Source organism: Eleutherodactylus coqui, chromosome 1, assembly GCF_035609145.1.
Source record: "Eleutherodactylus coqui strain aEleCoq1 chromosome 1, aEleCoq1.hap1, whole genome shotgun sequence".
NCBI lineage: Eukaryota > Metazoa > Chordata > Amphibia > Anura > Eleutherodactylidae > Eleutherodactylus > Eleutherodactylus coqui.
In genome coordinates, this window is record NC_089837.1 from 280,964,664 (window position 1) to 280,985,768 (window position 21,105).

Consider the following 21,105-nt stretch of genomic DNA (forward strand, 5'->3'; position numbering starts at 1 on the left):
GAAATGGATCAGGACACTTTTCATATAGGTCCAGTTAACCCTATCAAACGCCTTTTTGGCGTCCGTGCCGATAAAGGCGAGTGGGATATTATGGTGTTGGGCATAATGGGCCGCATGTAGAAGTCTATGGCAATTATCTCTGCCCTCTCTCCCCTTCACAAACCCAGCCTGCTCCTCATTAATCAACCAGGGGAGAAAGTCTCTTGGCTAAGAGTTTCGCCCAGAGCTTAGTATCAAAATTTATAAGAGATATGGGCCTATAGTTGCCACATAAAGTGGCGTCTTTGCCTTCTTTATGAATTAGCATTATTTGGGCTTCCTGTGCTTGTTTGGGTAATGTAGCACCGGAGAGGAGGGCATTGAATAGGTCCGTTAACTTGGGAACCAGAACCGTTTGCAGGGTTTTATAATAGGCCAATGTTAGGCCGTCTGGGCCTGGACTCTTATTTGGTGGACACGAAGCTAAAAGTTCATTTACTTCGTTCTGGGAGACGGGGGACAGCAGTGTATTTGCCTCTTCTTTGTTCAATCCAGGCATATTCAATTGATTCAGGAAGGAGTTTATTCGTTCCTTAGTTTTATTAATCTCTTCCACTGGTTTCGAACCCTGTATGTTATATTGGTCTGTGTAGAAGAGTTGGAACTCTTTAGCGATTTCTGGTGTTGTTTCGACCAGCTTCCCAGAATCCGTTTTGATCGATCTAATTAGGTTTTTAGCCCGGGCTTTTTTGATTAACAACGTCATGAATTTGCTACCCTTGTTTCCTTGGGCATATACTACATGTTTCATATATAGAGTCTTTTTGTTAAATTTAGATTCCAAAGAGAGCCGTAGTTATTTTCTCAGTTCATCTAATTTTGCTAAGTTGGCTCTTGTTTGGGAAAGCTTAACCGTTAGTTCTAATGAAGCAATTTGGGCAAGCATGTCGTCTATTTCTTTTTGCTCCCTTTTTCTGGTCCTAGAACCCAAGGCTATTAACAGACCTCTGGCAAAGGCTTTATGGGCCTCCTACACTGTGGGGATGCCGATCTCTCCATTTAAATTAAGGAGGAAGTATTCCTCGATTGCCTTAGTGAGGGCAATTTTTTCTTTTTCGGAGTCTAGCAGTGAAGGGTTCAGCCTTCATCTCCACTCTTTATTCGTGTGTTGGAATGGGCATAAAGTGATGTGGATGGGGGCATGGTCGGAGACGGTCATTGGATCTATTGTGGCTTTTTCAAGAGACGTGAGAAGAGTAGAAGACACGAAGAAATAATATGCAAATCACAGCAGCACCACGCAATAAATGGTACCCTTCAGTGTAGGTACTTGCCTTGCAAGCCTCAATCCGGACTCGGACACCAAGGATCCCTTATCCAGAACAAACTTCATCCACAGGGAAAGGCAGCAATAAAATGGGATCTCTCATTCAGAACACATGAGAAAGTGGCATCTTACAGCAGCGACTTTTCGGCCAGCTTGACAAAGGCCATAGTGGCTATGGCTGACTATGGCCGAAACGTCACTACTGTAAGATGCCAGTTTTTATTTAATAAAAGTGGGGAAGTTATTTTTAACCCGACTTTCTCATGTGTTCTGAATGAGAGATCCCATTTTATTGCTGCCTTTCCCTGTGGATGAAGTTTGTAGAAGACACGAAGAGGTAGTCCAACCTTTGAAATGAGGTATGGACCGGCGAAAAAAGTAAAGTCTTTTGTTGAAGGGTTGAGTAGTCGCCATGCGTCAACCACTTCCAATTCCTGTATGGCCCGGCCAAGTCGCCTCAGTTTTGTTTGCGGGACCTGCGATCGGCCAGATATAATTGTTTAATCACTTTTCTAATCCTTTGGTATACTCGATGTAGGGGGGCACATTTTTTTATGTTTACCCTTTTACCAAATTCTGTAGAAACTGCCCTGGTTGGGGACCTTGCTGGATTCCCTAAATGTCCTTAGATGGTGATAGCATAAGGAATCATGGAGGATGAAACAAGACCACTGCAAAAGGGGGCAGACATGGAAGAAGGTAAGAGAGCAAACAAAAGGGGTCCAAAGCAAGGCAGGTAAAATACATTGGAGAGAAGACAAAATCAGATGAGACTAAGACTGATACATAAATCATGAGTCAAAAACACACAAATCTAAATAACGACAGTAATGCTGTCAAGAAAATCGTGCGAGATTTGTGCTTTGTGAGACGCACAAATACGAAACCCATTCTTTTGAATGGGTTCATACACATTAGCGATCTTTTGCCGCATAGCACCGCATGGGAAAGAGATCGCAGCATGTCCTATCTTTCTGCGAGATCGCCCAATGATAGCAATGGAAGTACTCCGCCAACCTCTACTGTGAATCACGGTCTGATACCGCACTGGCCCATGTGAAGTTAGACTAAATGAAACATCAGAATAGGATGTGATTTCCATGACACCCAGTGCCAAATGACAATGCGCATGCAGCGGGAGTTGCATCATATGGCCCCGCGCCATACTGTAGCCTGGAAGAGGATGGTGAGTGCTGTGGAAAAATGTAGAATAATTTTACAGTTCCAAGTGTTCTCCATTTGTTGATAATGATTCTATGACCTATTTCTAAATTCCAAATACTTAAAGTTAGCTTTGTAACCGTCCTCAAAGTGCTAGATTGTAACATTTAAAACAATAATTTCTTAAACATCCTTTTATCAAAGCATATAGCAGCAGCAGCAGAAACTTCTCTCATATGGTAAGGCTTAATATATACTAAGGCTTAGGGCGCCCACCCACTGGCGATTTTTTTTCCCTGCGAAATTCGCAGCATTTTGTTCTCTGCAGGGGTCTATGGGACTTGTAATGTTAAAATCGCGATCGCGCAAAATCGCAATTTACCGCGAAATCGCGATTTTGCGCGATCGCGATTTTAACATTACAAGTCCCATAGACCCCTGCAGAGAAAAAAATGCTGCGAATTTCGCAGGGAAAAAAAATCGCCAGTGGGTGGGCGCCCTTAGATTGAAAAACTATTTAAGAGGCTCAAAACTGCAAAAAGTCCTCCATAATTTAAAGGGGTTGTCTCTCAAAAAATATTGTTTATAGTTAAATGCAGCCCATAATTATACTTATTTTTTATTTATATCCTCAGATATTTCAGGAATAATGTTAGAATAGCACCACTTGCTGTTTCTTTTTTATTTTGAATCAAATTATTTTTACCGAAGTTATATTTTTGAAACAATTATCCCTTAATTTCTACACATTTATACATGCATACGCATAATATACGTAAAACATACCATTACCTTACCCAAACAATGCAATTAATCATAACTATATTTAAGCAAATCTCTCCCATTCTCAACGAAAAAAAAAATATTTAGACACATACAAAGAAAAAAAAGAAAAACCTAATTTTACTCTCCCTTTTCACCTCTCTCTCTCTCTCACCCCCTTCAAATCCCATCAACATTTCTACAATACCTCAATGCAACCAGCACTCGATATGAACTATTCATTGCATATATCAAACCATCTTCCCCAAATTTACTCTTAGTCAAACAGCCTCTTTTTTCACACATCCCCCTTTTCAAAGATAAAACCTCTTATCTTTGCAACAAAATCTCCTCTCAGGGGAGGGGAGAACAGGATCCCTTCACTACTCAGTAATTGGCTTCCTGCACTGCCGCCTGGGTCATCTATGTGATGCAGACAGCGCATTGATGTCATTGCGTCACCTGTGTCATTCTGCAAGATGTTGGCCAGAAGAGGTATGGCAGTGGACGGAACTCTCTGTGGGCACATGGGGGAGATGAGTGATTTTATTATTTTACTATGGAGGACAATATAGCTACTACTACAGTGGATATTATGGCTACCATTACAGGAGACATTATGGCTAATACAGGGGATATTATGTCTAATATGGGGGACCCTATAGCTACCACAGGGGACATTATGGATACTACAGGGGACACGGCTGCTACTACAGGGGATATTATTGTTTTGTATTACAACAGGGGGAATTAAGGCTATATATTACTACAGGGAACAGTTTGGCTAGTTACTTCAGGGGTACAGTGAGACTTTTTTTTACATTACTCAGGAGGTGCTGTAAGTTGCACTCTTATACAGAATTTAGGGGAAACCATGTGTAGGAATATTAAAAGAATATCTTAATTTAAGAATTACAGATATGAAAAAGCAAAGAGCAAACTACATCTGTGTGTCAAGCTCTGAAGACACAATTTATGTCCAGGAGAAGTTGTCATGTCAGTCTAGACTGGATGGAGAAGAAAACCACAATTAGAGATAATGTCATGTGTCAATGTGTATTCCGCTACTAGATGCCTCTGATCAGTCCTGTAGTCACTGTATGGTCTATATACTGATGATGGGTAGGAGCATTCTTGTTTGTGACCTGACAACCCCCATGATACTTTACAATTGCTAAGGCCACAATAGAAGGAACAAAATTAAATAGTTGGAGTTGACTTGACTTTACCCCTTCAGTGACGGGTTTCTTACCACCCTGTCAGACCTACCAGAGCAGGGTTTTTTTTTAAATGGGCCAATCATTTAATTTCAACTAATTTTCCAGTCGTGTTCCAAGAGCCATAACTTTTTTATTTTTTCATTACCACAGCCATATGAGGGCTTGTTTCTTGTGGGACAAGTTGTATTTTTTAATGGCATAATTTTTGGGTATATATAAAGTATAGTATAACTTTTGTAAAAAAAATTGTAGGGAGATTGGGGAAAAAAAAGATTCTGCCATTTGTTTTTTGTATTTCATTTTTACAGCATTCAGCGTGCCAAATAAATAATGTGATAACATTATTCTGAGTCAACATGATTCCGGCAATACCAAGTTTATACATTTTTTTATGTTTTGCTATATTTGTACATTTAAAACATTTTTTTTCTTCTTAAAGGTTTGCTTTTGTGTCGTCACATTCCAAGAGGCGAATTAATTTTATTTTTCCATTGCCAGAGCTATAGAAGGCCTTGCTTTTTTGCTTGATGAACTCTAGTTTTCATTTATTTATTTTTTAGGAACATGTAAAATTTTGATCGCTTTTTATTCTATTTTTTCTAGTGGCAAGATTAACAAAACCTGTAATTCTGGCATGTTTTTTTTGGTTCAAAAAGTTTTTATTAAGTTTTTAGCATACAGAAATAATAAACATTTGTAAAGAAAATTGGGGTAGTGGGGGGATTTGTAAAGATATCGCTAGGCACATCGAGGCAGAGCATGCCTCCCGGAAAGTATACCTTGCGGAGAGTTAAAGGGGTTGTCCCGCGGCAGCAAGTGGGTCTATACACTTCTGTATGGCCATATTAATGCACTTTGTAATGTACATTGTGCATTAATTATGAGCCATACAGAAGTTATAAGAAGTTTTTCACTTACCTGTTCGTTGCTAGCGTCCTCGTTTCCATGGAGCCGACTAATTTTCGGCGTCTAATGGCCAAATTAGCCGCGCTTGCGCAGTCCGGGTCTTCTTCTTTTCTCAATGGGGCCGCTCGTGCAGGATGCCGGCTCCGTGTAGCTCCGCCCCGTCACATGCCGATTCCAGCCAATCAGGAGGCTGGAATCGGCAATGGACCGCACAGAAGCCCTGCGGTCCACCGAGAGAGAAGATCCCGGCGGCCATCTTCAGCAGGTGAGTAAGAAGTCACCGGAGCGCGGGGATTCAGGTAAGCGCTGTGCGGTTTTTTTTTTTAAGTCCCTGCATCGGGGTTGTCTCGCGCCGAACGGGGGGGGGGGGTTGAAAAAAAAAACCCGTTTCGGCGCGGGACAACTCCTTTAACTAAAGTGTCATATCAGACATTGGCATAGACACAGACCAGGGAGGATCACATCAAGGGAGGAACACACGAGGAAGGACAAAGGGAAGCAAGAGCGGGATCCCGCTTCCAAGCTTGCTTATCATCCAGAACATCCCCCGCTTCTCTGCTGTCACGGCTGAGAGGACGCCCGATTCCAGCCATCTCACAAGACCGTTTGAGGACCTGAAAGTGACCCAGGCCTCCCACGTGTGGTGGTGTTTTGTCCAATCCTCAGGCCCGTCCGCCCCCAACTCCTTGAAGTGCATAAGTGTGTGGAGCTCCTCTACTCATATTATCCGTGTCAGGGCCTGCGTTGAGTGCCACAGTCTTGGGATGATCCTCCTCGTTGCTATGATGAAGAACCTGAGCAGGCCTCTCTTCGCGTCTCTCATTGAGCCAGGAAACATGGCTAGAAGGGCTAATTCTGAGGTCGGTGTCACCCTTGTATGGAAAACATGGTTGTATAGCTCTACAATTTCTCTCCAGAGGTTTAACACCTCAGGACAATCCCACCATATGTGTGACATAGTACCTCTGCTGTCGTTGCATCTCCAGCATGTGTCGGGGACCTGGGGGAACATTCTCTGGAGCCGGTCGGGGGTCCTATACCACCTAGATAGAATTCTAAAGTTTAGGTCTTGGACTCTGCCTGATGAGGAGAGCTTATGAGCTAGAAGCCAAGCTCTGTGCCATTCCTCTGCGGTGAAGCTCCTACCTAGCTCCCTCTCCCAGGCCCCCGTATAAGTAGGGTCTTCGCCCTCCGTCTCCCGGGACAGCAGCAGATTATAGAGTCTAGAGATCATGGGTATAGGAAGTGAAGGGGCCAGGCACAGCTGCTCAAATTCCGTGGGGTGGGTGGGGCAGCATTGCGTGCTTGTGGCGACAGTGATTGGATGAAACCTCTCAGTTGAAAGAATTGTAGCCATATTCCCGGCTGAGCCTCTCTATCCCCCAGGATCTCCTGCATCAACTTCAAGCCCCTCTGAGATATCACGTAACCTAGTCTAGGGATTGGGGCATCCGGAGGTGCCAGTAGAGAGGAGCCTCCAAGGGTAGCCTTGAACTGAGGGTTAGAGACCAAAGGTGTGAGTGGACCAAGTACCTTCACTAAGCCTTTGTGAGATGTGAAACCTGTCCAATTCTTAATTAGTTGGGCACAAAATGGGGACTCAATGGGTAATGTTTTAATCTGTTTAGGATAGATCCAAAAGGCAGCCTGAACATACCCCGTCACCCACTCAAGTCCCGCCTCCACTCAAAGTTTTGAGGAGCTGTGTTTTAGTAGGTCCAATATGCAATTGGAGGTGCTCGCCCAGTAATATAGGGAGAAGTCAGGTAGGCCCAGCCCACCCCTGTCCTTTCTCCTTGTGAGGAGTAAGAAACGCATCCGTGGTCTGCGTCCTCTCCACATGAACGCCAAAACCAGGGATCTTAGCCTTTTCAGGTATGCTTTTGGTAGCCTAATCGGGATGGTTTGACAAAGATAAAGGAACTTAGGCAGTGAGTCCATTTTGACCACATTGACCCTTCCATTCCATGATAGGAACAAGGGATCCCACTTTTTCAGGTCTCCCTCTAGTCCCGACGCGAAGGGCAAGAAGTTGAGTCTGAATGTCTGAGAAACATCTGCTGGGAGCTGTATCCCCAAGTATTTTATACTCGTAGGACGCCACCGAAAGTGGAACAACCCCATCCGGTGTGACACCTCGGTCTGCGGGAGAGTAATGTTTAAGGCCTCGGATTTTTGGGCGTTAACCTTATAGACACTAACCCTGCCGAGCCTCTCAAACTCCTCTAGAAGGGCTGGCAAGCCCATCCGGGGACTGGACAAATAAGGAAGCAGGTCGTCAGCAAAAAGGGACATTTTGTGTTCCCGCCTCCCTATTTGGATCCCTTTAATGGAGTCATTGTTGCGAATGGCGTTGGCCAAAGCCTCCATGACCAGCACATATAAGAAAGGGGAGAGCGGACAACCCTATCTCACCCCGTTTCGTACCCGAAAGGTCTCTGAGAGTGCCCTGTTGACCCGAACTCTGGCTGGCGGATTGTGGTAAAGGGCCAGTATCCACTGTTTCATCCACATTCCTAGTCTTATGCTATCTAGGGTGGCAGAGAAGAAGGGCCAGCTCACGCGGTCAAATGCTTTTTCAGCATCGATCGCCAGAAGACACAGGTGGGTTCCCGTGTGTTTTGCCTTTTCGATGAAGGACAGTGTCTTGATGGTGTTGTCCCTTGCCTCTCTGCCAGGGACAAAGCCGACCTGCTCCCTGTAAATCAGCCGTGGAATATTTTGGAACCTATTGGCTATGAGCTTGGCGAACATTTTCACGTTAATTAAAGAGATGGGCCTATAGTTCCCACAGAGCGAGGGGTCCTTACCCGGTTTAGGGATCACTGTGACATGGGCTTACAATGCCTGGGGGGGAAGGGTTGACCTCGGCTGATCACGTTGAAAGCCTCCAATATCAGCAGAGACAATTAGTTCTTGAATAGCTTGTAGAACCTAGCTGTGAACCCATCTGAACTGGGGCTCTAGCCAGTCTTCAATTTTGGATTATCTCGGATAATTCCTGAATTGAGAAATTGAGCTCTAAGTCCTCCCTCTCCACTGTTATTTTCCTGGGGGAGTTAGAGGCCAGATATGCCTCCACCTCCATCTTAGTGCACGGATCACCACCGGAAGCATCAGATTTAATATTATATAAGTTTGGTATAGTAAATTCCTCTAGGATGTCTTCTGTGGAGTGCACCATGTGCCCCCCTCATGACTATATTTTGGGGATGTGCGTCAGTGTGATCCTGGGATGGAGTGTTCTGGCGTGCCAGCTACCAAATTTATCGCCAAATTCGAACAAGCCTCTCCTAAGCCTGTCTCTGAAAGTCAGGGATCTTTGGTCAAGGATAGTCTGAATCTGTTGCCTAATGGAGGAAATTTGACCCCTGAGTGTATCGGATTGTTGGCCGTCTCTTTGATGGTGAGTTCTGATAGGAGTTAAGGCCGATGATCTCTCTCTTTTAAGTCGGGCTCCGTGGGAAATCAGTATCCTCTTAACACGCATTTTAGAGCTTCCCATTTTTACGGGATAAAGGGTCGCGTCCACACAGTTGACCTCCACAAACTCCTTTATTTTTTCCCCGATATCGGACACACACAGGGGATCCCAGAGAAGGTTGTCGTTTAGTCTCTAGGAATGGTTTCTCCCTGTGACTTTCCCAAGGGCTAACTCCCCAAGGACCGGCAAATGGTCTGACCAAATAATGTTCCCTATTGAGCAAGTGGGGGAGCAATCTAGGAGACCCTGGGAGATCATTATTCTACTATAGGAGTTATGTGCTGCAGAGTGAAAAGAGTAATCCCTGACCCCAGGGTGGAGGATACGCCACAGATTAACCAGACGCAGGGAATCTAACATTTTTTTAAGGGACCTCAGTGCTGCTCGGGATACGGAGGACTTACCCGAGGAGGTGTCCAGGAGAGGGTCCAAGGTCAGGTTGAAGTCTCCACCCAAGATGGTCCTTGAGCCACCCACGAACTCCGCCAGTTCTCGTAGGATTCTGGATGCACTTGACACTTGGTTCTGGTTAGGGAGATATATGTTAGCAAAGGTTAAAGTATGGCCCTTCACTTCCAGTTTAAGGAAAAGAAATCTACCGTCTGGGTCCACAGAAGAAGATATAACCCGATGCTGTAAGGTTCTGTATAGGGCTATGGACACACCCCCAGCCCTCCTCAATGGGTCGTGCCTGTTGAACGAGAATGGGTAGTAACGTGAAGTGCAAGTCGGTATGCCCCCTGACTTAAAGTTCGTCTCCTGTAGCATGGCCACCATGACCCCTTTTATATGCAGGTGATAGAGAACTTGTCTTCTCTTTTGAGGAACGTTCAACCCTTTTACGTTGAACGTACAAAACATCAGGTCCGTCATGGTGGCCACCGCACGGGAGGGTGCCATCTAATCTCGTTGCCCCGAGACCTAGTTCCAGATTGGAGTGGGTGGGGGGGCACTTGGGGCGAAGGAGAAGGAAGAGGGAGACAGGACAGACAAGAAGGGTGAACATAAACAGATAATAGAACAAACCAAAAAGAACAGGACCCCAGCGGTAAGGGATGTCTCTTTCCTGAAGCAGGAGGAGTAAGGGTTTCAGCGCTTTGCGAAGTAGTAGTATGCATCAGGTCTGTCAGAATCAGGATCTTTGAGCCTTGGTAGGACAAATCTTTTGAGGATGGGGCTTTCTGGAGGATTAAGTCCTTGTCTTTGTAGAAGTGGATCCTACAAACGATGTCGCGTGGTCTGTTGGGGTCAGTAGGCCTTGGGCCCAGGGAGCGATGGATCCGGTCGATCTCCAGGGTGGTATCCATTGGTCTGTTCAAGATGTTGTTGAAAAACTCCCTCGCCCATCTCTCTAGTTGATTTGGCTCAATCTTTTCTGGAAGACCTCTGATTCTGATATTGTTTCTTCTATGACGGTTTTCCAGGTCGTCAATGAGAGAGAACAGGTCAGAAATGTGCTGCAATTGGATGTGCAGCTCTTGTGTGTGGGCGTTGATAATTTCGGTAGTTTTTTCTTGTGCCTCTTGTTGGAGGGCCGTGAAATCCTTTTGCGCTCGGTCTCCACCCGGCGGAATAGGATATCTATTTCTTGTCTGGTTGGCATGGCTCTTAAATGTTCTTTCCAATCCCATTCGTCTTCCCGCTCTCTGGGTTGGGGCGCTGGTGGAACAGTTATATGGTCATTGGAGAGGCTGGTCATAGGTGTGTTACTGGGGGGCTGTTTTGGCCTCACCGAGTGACCCTGCAGTACTATGTCGCTGGTTCTTTGTTGCCTGCATATAGGCTGTTTGGCGAGGGGGGGATTCTGCCCCGTGCCTGTGCGGTGCTCGCTGTGGAAGCGGTGGCCAGGAATTGGTTGGGGCCCCTGAATTTGGAGAATATCCCTTGGAGGAGTTCTCCATCTGAGTCTCTGTCTGATATGGGGAGGAGAGCTTCGTGAGGGGGGTTGGCTGTGGCCTCTGTCTTCTTCATTGGTGTTCATGAGCCCCTTTGATCTCCTTTGCGGGTTGTCTCTAGCTTGTATAGATGGAGCCAGGCAGTGTGGGGGAGGGGCAGGCAGGTGTCGAGACTGAGAGCTCTGTTTAATATTTGGGGCCTGCCATTCCTCTGTGTGAATTTCTGGCAATGGGGGTTCATTATAATGGCTTCCCCTAGCTGTGTTGGTCTGTGGCTCCAGCCACTCCTCTCTGTAGTGCTTCCCCTTATGTTTGGCTGGGGACAGAACATGAGTGCTATGCTGCAGGGCTTTGTCCCCTTCTGTTTGGGGTGAGGAGAGAGCTGACATGTCCTCCTGTGTTGCTCCTTGTTAGGGGCTGGGGGGGGGGGGTTGCCCAGCGCTGGGCCCTGGAGTGGCTGTGTTTTTGCACTCTGCAGGGTCTGCCGCTCTTTCTGGGCTGTCTGCCTCTCCTCCCCCCTCCCTTATCAGTCCGCTTGAGCTGCTGCGGGCGTTGCTGGGATCGCCTTCCTCCAGGAGTGCCCCTCTCTACCCAGCATACCTGGCTTCTGCAGGGCTTGTTGACCAGGAGCGGGACCTCCGGCCAGCTTCTGCGCGTGGCTCCACCTCACTGGTGACTGCCGGCACCATCTTGGATTGTTCAGCCACTGGGTCCCGGGCCGCTGTTCTGCGGAGGAAAGCAGTTAAGGAGCCCGCCGCTGGCTTTAGATTTCCTCCTGGAGTGATACTCCTCTTCCCCTTCGCCATTTGGGGATGATTAGCTGGGTCTGAGCGGCAGTAGGAGCTCTAGTTAGCGGGCAGAAGCAGGGAGCTAAGCAGGCATGCGACTCAGTCCTCCATCGGCTAGCCCCACCTCCTTGATTCTGGCATGTTTTTTATTTTTATTTTTCACTGCATTCTCTGGGCAGTATAAATAATATATTAAAGTAATTCTACAGGCTAGTACGATTAAGCCAATAACTAGGGATGAGCGAACGTGTCCGTTACGGACACATCCGCACCCGGACACCGGCTTTGCCGAACACTGCAGTGTTCGCGCGTAAGTGTCCGGGTGCCGCCGGGGGGCGGGGAGATGCGCGGCGGCGCGGGCGGCAGTAGCGGGGAACAGGGGGGAGCCCTCTCTCTCTCCCTCTCCCCCCCACTCCCCGCCGCACCCCCCCGCGCTGCCACGGCGGCCCCCGAACTTTTCGCCCGAACACTGAAGTGTTCGCAAAGTTCGGTGTTCGGGCGAAAAAGGGGCGGAGCCGAACGTGTTCGCTCATCTCTACCAATAACAAATTTAACAGTTTTTTTCTTTTTTGCTACTTTTTCACACTTAAAAAAAAAATGACCTCAATGTTAGCTCCATACACTTCCATTTAAGTAGACTGAACATATCAATTAAAAACAACATCACCTGAATATTAACCCTATGAGCGTTTTTACTTATTCTATCAGAGAATGCCTTGTCCCTATATAAAAGGAAAAACTCTGCATAATCACTACAGAACGTAAATCAATTCTGCCTGGTTAGTTTTTCTTCATAAATATATCATTCATATAATCAATGAATATATGAATATATCATTCATATCAATACATCATTCATAATAATTACTTACGAACAATCAGATGTCATTCACATTAATTTGTAACATTATAGATAGAGATGAGCGAGCACCAAAATGCTCGGGTGCTCGTTCCTCGAGATGAACTTTTCGCGATGCTCGAGGGTTCGTTTCGAGTAACGAACCCCATTGAAGTCAATGGGCGAACCGAGCATTTTTGTATATCGCCGATGCTCGCTAAGGTTTTCATTTGTGAAAATCTGGGCAATGCAAGAAAGTGATGGGAACAACACAGAAACGGATAGGGCAGGCGAGGGGCTACATGTTGGGCTGCATCTCAAGTTCCCAGGTCCCACTATTAAGCCACAATAGCGGCAAGAGTGCCCCCGCCCCCCTCCCAACAATTTTTACTTCTGAAAAACCCTCATTAGCAAGGCATACCTTAGCTAAGCACCACACTACCTCCAACAAAGCACAATCACTGCCTGCATGACACTCCGCTGCCACTTCTCCTGGGTAACATGCTGCCCAACCCCCCCCCCCCCCCCGCATGACCCAGTGTCCACAGCGCACACCAAAGTGTCCCTGCGCAGCCTTCAGCTGCACTCATGCCACACGCTGGCCTCATAGCCACACCACCCTCATGTCTATTTATAAGTGCGTCTGCCATGAGGAGGAACCGCAGGCACACACTGCAGAGGGTTGGCACGGCCAGGCAGCGACCCTCTTTAAAAGGGGCGGGGCGATAGCCCACAATGCTGTACAGAAGCAATGAGAAATCCAATCCTGTGCCACCTCCATCAGGAGCTGCACACGTGGGCATAGCAATGGGGAACCCATGTGCCACACACTATTCATTCTGTCAAGGTGTCTGCATGCCCAGTCAGACCGGGGTTTTTTATAAATAGTCACAGGCAGGTACAACTCCCTAATGTGAAGTCCCTGTGGACCCACAGCATGGGTGGCTCCCTGGAACCCACCGGCGGTACATAAATATATCCCATTGCATTGCCCATCACAGCTGAGGTAACGTCAGGTTTAATGCAGGTGGGCTTCGGCCCACACTGCATGCCGAAGTCAGACCGCGGTTCTTTAGAAGTGGACACATACAGTTACAACTCCGTGGGGACCGACAGCATGGGTGGGTCCCAGGAAGCCACCGGCGGTACATAAATATATCCCATTGCATTGCCCATCACAGCTGAGGTAACGTCAGGTTTAATGCTGGTGGGCTTTGGCCCACACTGCATGCCCCAGTCAGACTGGGGTTCTTTAGAAGTGGACACATGCAGTTACAACTCCGTGTGGACTGACAGCATGGGTGGGTCCCAGGAAGCCACCAGCAGTACATAAATATATCCCATTGCATTGCCCATCACAGCTGAGGTAACGTTCGATTAAATGCAGGTGGTCTTCGGCCCACACTGCATGCCCCAGTCTGACCGGAGTTTTTAATACATAGACACTGGCAGGTACAACTCCCTAATGTGAAGTCCCTGTGGACCCACAGCATGGGTGGCTCCCTGGAACCCATTGCAGTGCCCTGCTCAGTAGAGCTAACGTCACATACAATATAGGTGTGCTTCGGCCCACAGTGCATGCCCCAGTCAGACTGGTAATATGTACCTTAACAGTAACTGCGTTGGTGGAAATGTGGTGGCGACTGCGGACGTAGTAACGTGGTTTTATTTAGTTGGTTTTCGGAATGTGGCCAGGATTAAGTGGGCCGAGGCGGGGGGATGGTGGGGGGGCTCTGTTGTTGTGTCGGTAAAGGTGAAATTCTTGGACTGCCACCAAACGGACCAATGCAAAGATATTTGCCAAGAATGTTTTCATAGTTGGAGGAGGAGGGGGATGTTTTTGAGGCACTACGTGTCCTCTCCACGTGTCCGTGGTTATATGCACCTTAACAGTAACCGCGTTGGTGGGAAATGGCCTCGCCACCATCATGTCTTTGGGAAGCCTCCGTTTCCACACCCCAGTGACATAACATTAGCAGCGGTATAGGCAGAGCCCAGAATTAGTGACATTTCAGCGGTAGCATTAGGGACAGGCCCCAGTAACATATCACTAGCAGCATTATAGGGGGAGCACAGTCTTAGTTCCATTTCAGTAGTAGTAGCAGTCCAGAAGGGCCCAAGTAACAATTCCGAAGCAGCAGTATAGGGGGAGCACAGTATTAGTTCCATTTCAGTAGTAGTAGCAGTCAAGACAGGCCACAGTAACATTCCCGTTGCAGCAGTTTAGGGAGATAACAGTCTCTTTCACATTTCAATAGTTGCAGTATAGACAAGGCCCCAGTTACATTTATGTAGCAAAAGTGTGGGCCAACCCCACACACCTTGCTGTAGCATGAGTGCAGGTGAAGCCCATAAAAATTACTAGGATTACACTGTAGGCGAGGGCCCAAAAAAATTGGTGTACCAACAGTACTAATGTACCTGAGAAAAATTGCCCATGCCTTACCAAGAGGGCAGGTGAAACCCATTAATCGCTTTGGTTAATGTGGCTTAATTTGTACCTAGGCCTGGAGGCAGCACAGTTAAGATAAAAATTGGGTTAGGTGCAAGTTTCAACACTTTAATGAGAATTGAAGCGTATAAACATTGTTTACAAAAGTCATATGACTGAGCCTTGTGGGCCTAAAAAAAATTGCCCGTTCGGCGTGATTACGTCAGGTTTCAGGAGGAGGAGCAGGAGGAGGAGGATGAATATAATACACAGATTGATGAAGCTAAAAGGTCCCCGTTTTTTATGGTGATAGAGAACGATGCTTCCATCCGCGGGTACAGCCTACGTATTGTTTAGGTACCGCTGCTGTCCGCTGGTGGAGAAGAGAAGTCTGGGGAAATCCAGGCTTTGTTCATCTTTATGAGTGTAAGCCTGTCGGCACTGTCAGTTGACTGGCGGTACGCTTATCCGTGATGATTCCCCCAGCCGCACTAAACACCCTCTCTGACAAGACGCTAGCCGCAGGACAAGCAAGCACCTCCAGGGCATACAGCGCGAGTTCAGGCCACAAGTTCAGCTTCGACACCCAGTAGTTGTAGGGGGCAGAGGTGTCACGGAGGACGGTCGTGCGATCGGCTATGTACTCCCTCACCATCCTTTTACAGTGCTCCCGCCGACTCAGCCTTGACTGGGGAGCGGTGACACAGTCTTGCTGGGGAGCCATAAAGCTGGCAAAGGCCTTGGAGAGTGTTCCCCTGCCTGTGCTGTACATGCTGCCTGATCTCCGCGCCTCCCCTGCTACCTGGCCCTCGGAACTGCGCCTTCTGCCACTAGCGCTGTCGGATGGGAATTTTACCATCAGTTTGTCCGCCAGGGTCCTGTGGTATAGCATCACTCTCGAACCCCTTTCCTCTTCGGGTATGAGAGGGGAAAGGTTCTCCTTATACCGTGGGTCAAGCAGTGTGTACACCCAGTAATCCGTAGTGGCCAGAATGCGTGTAATGCGAGGGTCACGAGAAAGGCATCCTAACATGAAGTCCGCCATGTGTGCCAGGGTACCTGTACGCAACACATGGCTGTCCTCACTAGGAAGATCACTTTCAGGATCCTCCTCCTCCTCCTCAGGCCATACACGCTGAAAGGATGACAGGCAAGCAGCATGGGTACCCTCAGCAGTGGGCCAAGCTGTCTCTTCCCCCTCCTCCTCATGCTCCTCCCCCTCCTCCTCCTCAACGCGCTGAGATATAGACATGAGGGTGCTCTGACTATCCAGCGACATACTGTCTTCCCCCGCCTCCGTTTCCGAGCGCAAAGCGTCTGCCTTTATGCTTTGCAGGGAACTTCTCAAGAGGCATAGCAGAGGAATGGTGACGCTAATGATTGCAGCATCGCCGCTCACCATCTGGGTAGACTCCTCAAAGTTTCCAAGGACCTGGCAGATGTCTGCCAACCAGGCCCACTCTTCTGTAAAGAATTGAGGAGGCTGACTCCCACTATGCCGCCCATGTTGGAGTTGGTATTCCACTATAGCTCTACGCTGCTCATAGAGCCTGGCCAACATGTGGAGCATAGAGTTCCACCGTGTGGGCACGTCGCACAGCAGTCGGTGCACTGGCAGATTAAACCGATGTTGCAGGGTTCGCAGGGTGGCAGCGTCCGTCTTGGACTTGCGGAAATGTGCGCTCTGTTTCCCTCTGGCGCTATGACGGCAGTGATGTAACAGAGACAGCAGAGCCAGGAAACAATTTTGCGCACGCCTGTAGTGAGACCTAGGTGTGTAGGACTGAGCTAGTGGAATTCACAGCGCAGAAGCAGTCAAGTCGCCAAAGGGCAGTGGTACGCCTTAAGTACTTGGCTTCCCTTTTTTTAAATGATGACCTGAAACAGCAGACAGATACTGTATGCAGCGTATATTATGTTTACTGTTTCCCTCTGGCGCTATGACGGCGGTGATGTAACGGAGACAGCAGAGCCAGGAAACAATTTTGCGCACGCCTGTAGTGAGACCTAGGTGTGTAGGACTGAGCTAGTGGAATTCACAGCGCAGAAGCAGTCAAGTCGCCAAAGGGCAGTGGTACGCCTTAAGTATTTGGCTTCCCTTTTTTTAAATGATGAGCTGAAACAGCAGACAGATACTGTATGCAGCGTATATTATGTTTACTGTTTCCCTCTGGCGCTATAAGGGCGGTGATGTAACGGGCACAGCAGAGCCAGGAAACAATTTTGCGCAAGCCTGCTGTAACGCTTAGCTGCGTATTAATTAGGACTACTACCCCCAGCAGACACGTAGTACACTGAAGACGGTCACAGGCAGCCCAACTATAGTATTTTTCCCCAATTTTTTTGAAAAAGCCCACTGCCTATATAGACAGTATATCTCTTTCACCTTTCCCTCTTTCCCTGCCTCACCAGTACTGCCCCTACAATGACTGCAGACTGAGGACGCAATGGTCTGCACGCCCGCTATACAAAAAAAAAATTGTGCAACACTGCTAAAAGCAGCCTCAACAGTACTGCACACGGTCAGATGTGGCCCTAAGAAGGACCGTTGGGGTTTTTCAAACCTAAAATAACACCTAACGCTCTCCCTATAGTAGCAGCAGCATCACCAGCACTTTCCCTGATCTCTGTCAGAATGCATGTGTGGCGAGCCGCGGGCGGGGCAGATTTTAATACTCAGGTGACACCTGATCTCCCCAGCCACTCACTGCAGGGGGGTGGTATAGGGCTGGAACATCACAGGAGGAAGTTGTAATGCCTTCCATGTCTTTCTATTGGCCAGAAAAGCGCGCTAATGTCTCAGAGATGAAAGTGAAAGTAACTCGAACATCGCGTGGTGCTCGTCTCGAGTAACGAGCATCTCGAACACCCTAATACTCGAACGAGTATCAAGCTCGGACGAGTACGTTCGCTCATCTCTAATTATAGACCATATTCCTTTTTCTTTTAGATTTGCACCTCCTCTTTTATATTTTTATCTCTTAAGTATATTAATTTTGCTCCAAACTATTATTTATTATATATATATACAACACAACATGAGCCTCGTGTGGTGCAGAGTGTAAGCTCTCGCCTACGACCTGAAGGTTGCAAGTTCGATCCCCGCGTGCGTCAGGTAGCCGGCTCAAGCTTGACTCATCCTTCTGAGGTCGGTAAAATGAGAACCCAACTTGGTGGGGGGTAATAAGTAATTATTACCTGAAAGCGCTGCGGAATAAGTTGGCGCTATACAAATACCAAGATTTAGAAAACACATACGGAAAATCACATTGTCTGATTTTTAACGAATTTATTTGCAAATTATGTTGGACAATAAGTATTTGGTCACCTACAAACAAGCAAGATTTCTGGGTCTCACAGACCTGTAACTTCTTTTTTAAGAGGCTCCTATGTCCTCCACTCATTACCTGTAGTAATGGCACCTGTTTGATCTTGTTATCAGTATAAAAGACACCTGTCCACAACCTCAAGCAGTCACACTCCAAACTCCATTATGGTGAAGACCAAAGAGCTGTTGAAGGACACCAGAAACAAAATTGTAGCCCTGCACCAGACTGGGAAGACTGAATCTGCAATAGGCAAGCAGCTTGGTGTGAAGAAATCAACTGAGGGAGCAATAATTAGAAAATGGAAGAGATACAAGACCACTGATAATCTCCCTCGATCTGGGGCTCCACGCAAGATCTCACCCCGTGGGGTCAAAATGATCACAAGAATGGTGAGCAAAAATCCAAGAACCACACAGAGAAATGTAGTGAATGACCTGCAGAGAGCTGGGATCAACGTAACAAAGGCTACCATCAGTAACACACTACACCACCAGGGCCTCAGATCCTGCAGTGCCAGACGTGTCCCCCTGCTTAAGCCAGTACATGTCCGGGGCCGAATGAAGTTTGCTAGAGAGCATTTGGATTATCTAGAAGTATTGGGAGAATGTGATATGGTCAGATGAAACCAAAGTAGAACTGTTTGGCAGAAACACAACTCATCATGTTTGGAGGAGAAAGAATGCTGAGTTGCATCCAAAGAACACCATACCTACTGTGAAGCATGGGGGTGGCAACATCATGCTTTGAGGCTATTTATCTGCAAAGGGACTAGGAGAATTGATCCATATACATGAAAGAATGAATAAGGCTATGTATCATGAGATTTTGAGTGCAAACCACCTTCCATCAGCAAGGGCACTGAAGATGAAACATGGCTGAGTCTTTCAGCATGACAATGATCCCAAGCACACCCCCAGGGCAACAAAGGAGTGGCTTCATAAGAAGCATTTCAAGGTCCTGGAGTGGCCTAGCCAGTCTCCAGATCTCAACCCTATGGAAAACCTTTGGAGGCAGTTGAAAGTCCGTGTTGCCCAGCGACAGCCCCAAAACATCACTGCTCTTGAGGAGATCTGCATGGAGGAATGGGCCAACATACCAGCAACAGTGTGTGCCAACCTTGTGAGGACTTACAGAAAACGTTTGACCTCTGTCATTGCCAATAAAGGATATATAACAAAGTATTGAGATGAACTCCTGTTATTGACCAAATACTTATTTTCCACCATAATTTGCAAATAAATTCGTTAAAAATCAGACAATGTGCTTTTCTGGATGTGTTTTCTCATGTTGTCTCTCATAGTTGAGGTCTACCTATGATGTCAATTAGAGACCTCTCATCTTTTTAAGAGGGAGAACTTGTACAATTGGTATCTGACTATATACTTTTTTCCCCACTGTGTATATATATATATATATATATATATATATATATATATATATATATATATATATATATATATATATAAATAAAATCAGTTCTTGTATTCATGCCAGCTAGAGTCGAATCTTAAAATCAAGAATGCCTCCCGTTTAAAAAGCATTTTCTGACGGATCCTCTGTCTTCTGGGGTCCACCACCCTTTCTATTCCATACCATTTAAAGCTATCTAACTTTCCATGGTGTACTTCTGTGAAATGTTTCACAGCTCTTGAATGAGTAAAGAGAGCATTTTGGATACCTCTAACATGTTCGGAAATATGTGTCTTCACTTTTCTAATAGTACACCCTACATATTATATGTTGCAGTGACTGCATTTTATTATATATATTGTATTAGTTGAATTACAATTAATGTACTTTTTTATTTTGTACTCTTTTGTTTTCTTGCCATCTGTAAATGTTTCTTTTTTGCAGCCAGGTCACACACATTGCATCTTGCATTACTGTGTCTAAAAAAACCTTTTTGTGCAAGCCAGTTAGATTTTTCATTCCATATAAGAAAGGCTTGGAGATAAAATATTGCCTAAATTTTTATTTTTCTTTGCAACCACGGAAACTTCCTCATCCAATATTTTGCATATATCATCATCCTGTTCAAGATAGAAAGGTATGTGAGAAAGTTTTTTTTTATTTTAAAGAAATTATCATTATAGGGAGCTGAAAATACTAAATTATTTCAGCTTATTTCATTTCTTTTGGAATTTCCGCTTAATGAAGAATCATTTAATAATATATCTTCTCTTCTCCGATTTTCTACCTTGCTACAAGCTCTATTTAGTATTTTTTCATTGTAACCCCGTTCCAACAGTCGCTTACAGATAGATTTTGTTGTCTCATTATAGATTTCATTTCTAAAGCAAGCTCTTTTAGCTCTAACGAGCTCTCCACCCGGTATTGCATTCATTCTGTGTCCAGGATGACTACTGTTCGCATGTAAAATGGTATTACCAGCAGATGGCTTCCTATACAGTCCTGTAACTATCTCCCCCATTTCACTGTCACCACACAAGATGAGGTCCAAAAATGGGACCTCAGCTTTGTGGTAACCGCAAGTGAAACAAAGGTTACATTTGTTTTTATTATGTATTTTTCAAAATTAGTTACTGTATACATTCCGTCAAAATTTTTCCAGATTATTCGGATATCAATAAATCTAACATACCACACCATGTGACCAAAAAATGGATTGCTGTCAGAAAAAATAAAAACATTTTCCCACCAACTCATAAATAAGTTGGCCACCGTGGGTGAAAATCTGAAGCCCATTGGGGCTCCAGATACCGGTAAATAATATTTACTATCAAAAGAAAAAAAAAATTTTCACAAAAAAATGAACACTTTCCAAAATAAATTCCTTTAGTTAATCAGTGTAATTGCCAAATTTTCTTAAATGATAACCGAGAGCTTCCATGGGCACATGGTGTGGTATGCTAGAATATAAGTCCTTTACATTGCATAGAATTCAACCCCATCTACCTTACCACCTAAAATTTCTGACTTGTTGGATAACATCCTTGCTGTCCTGAAGAAAACCAGGGACACATC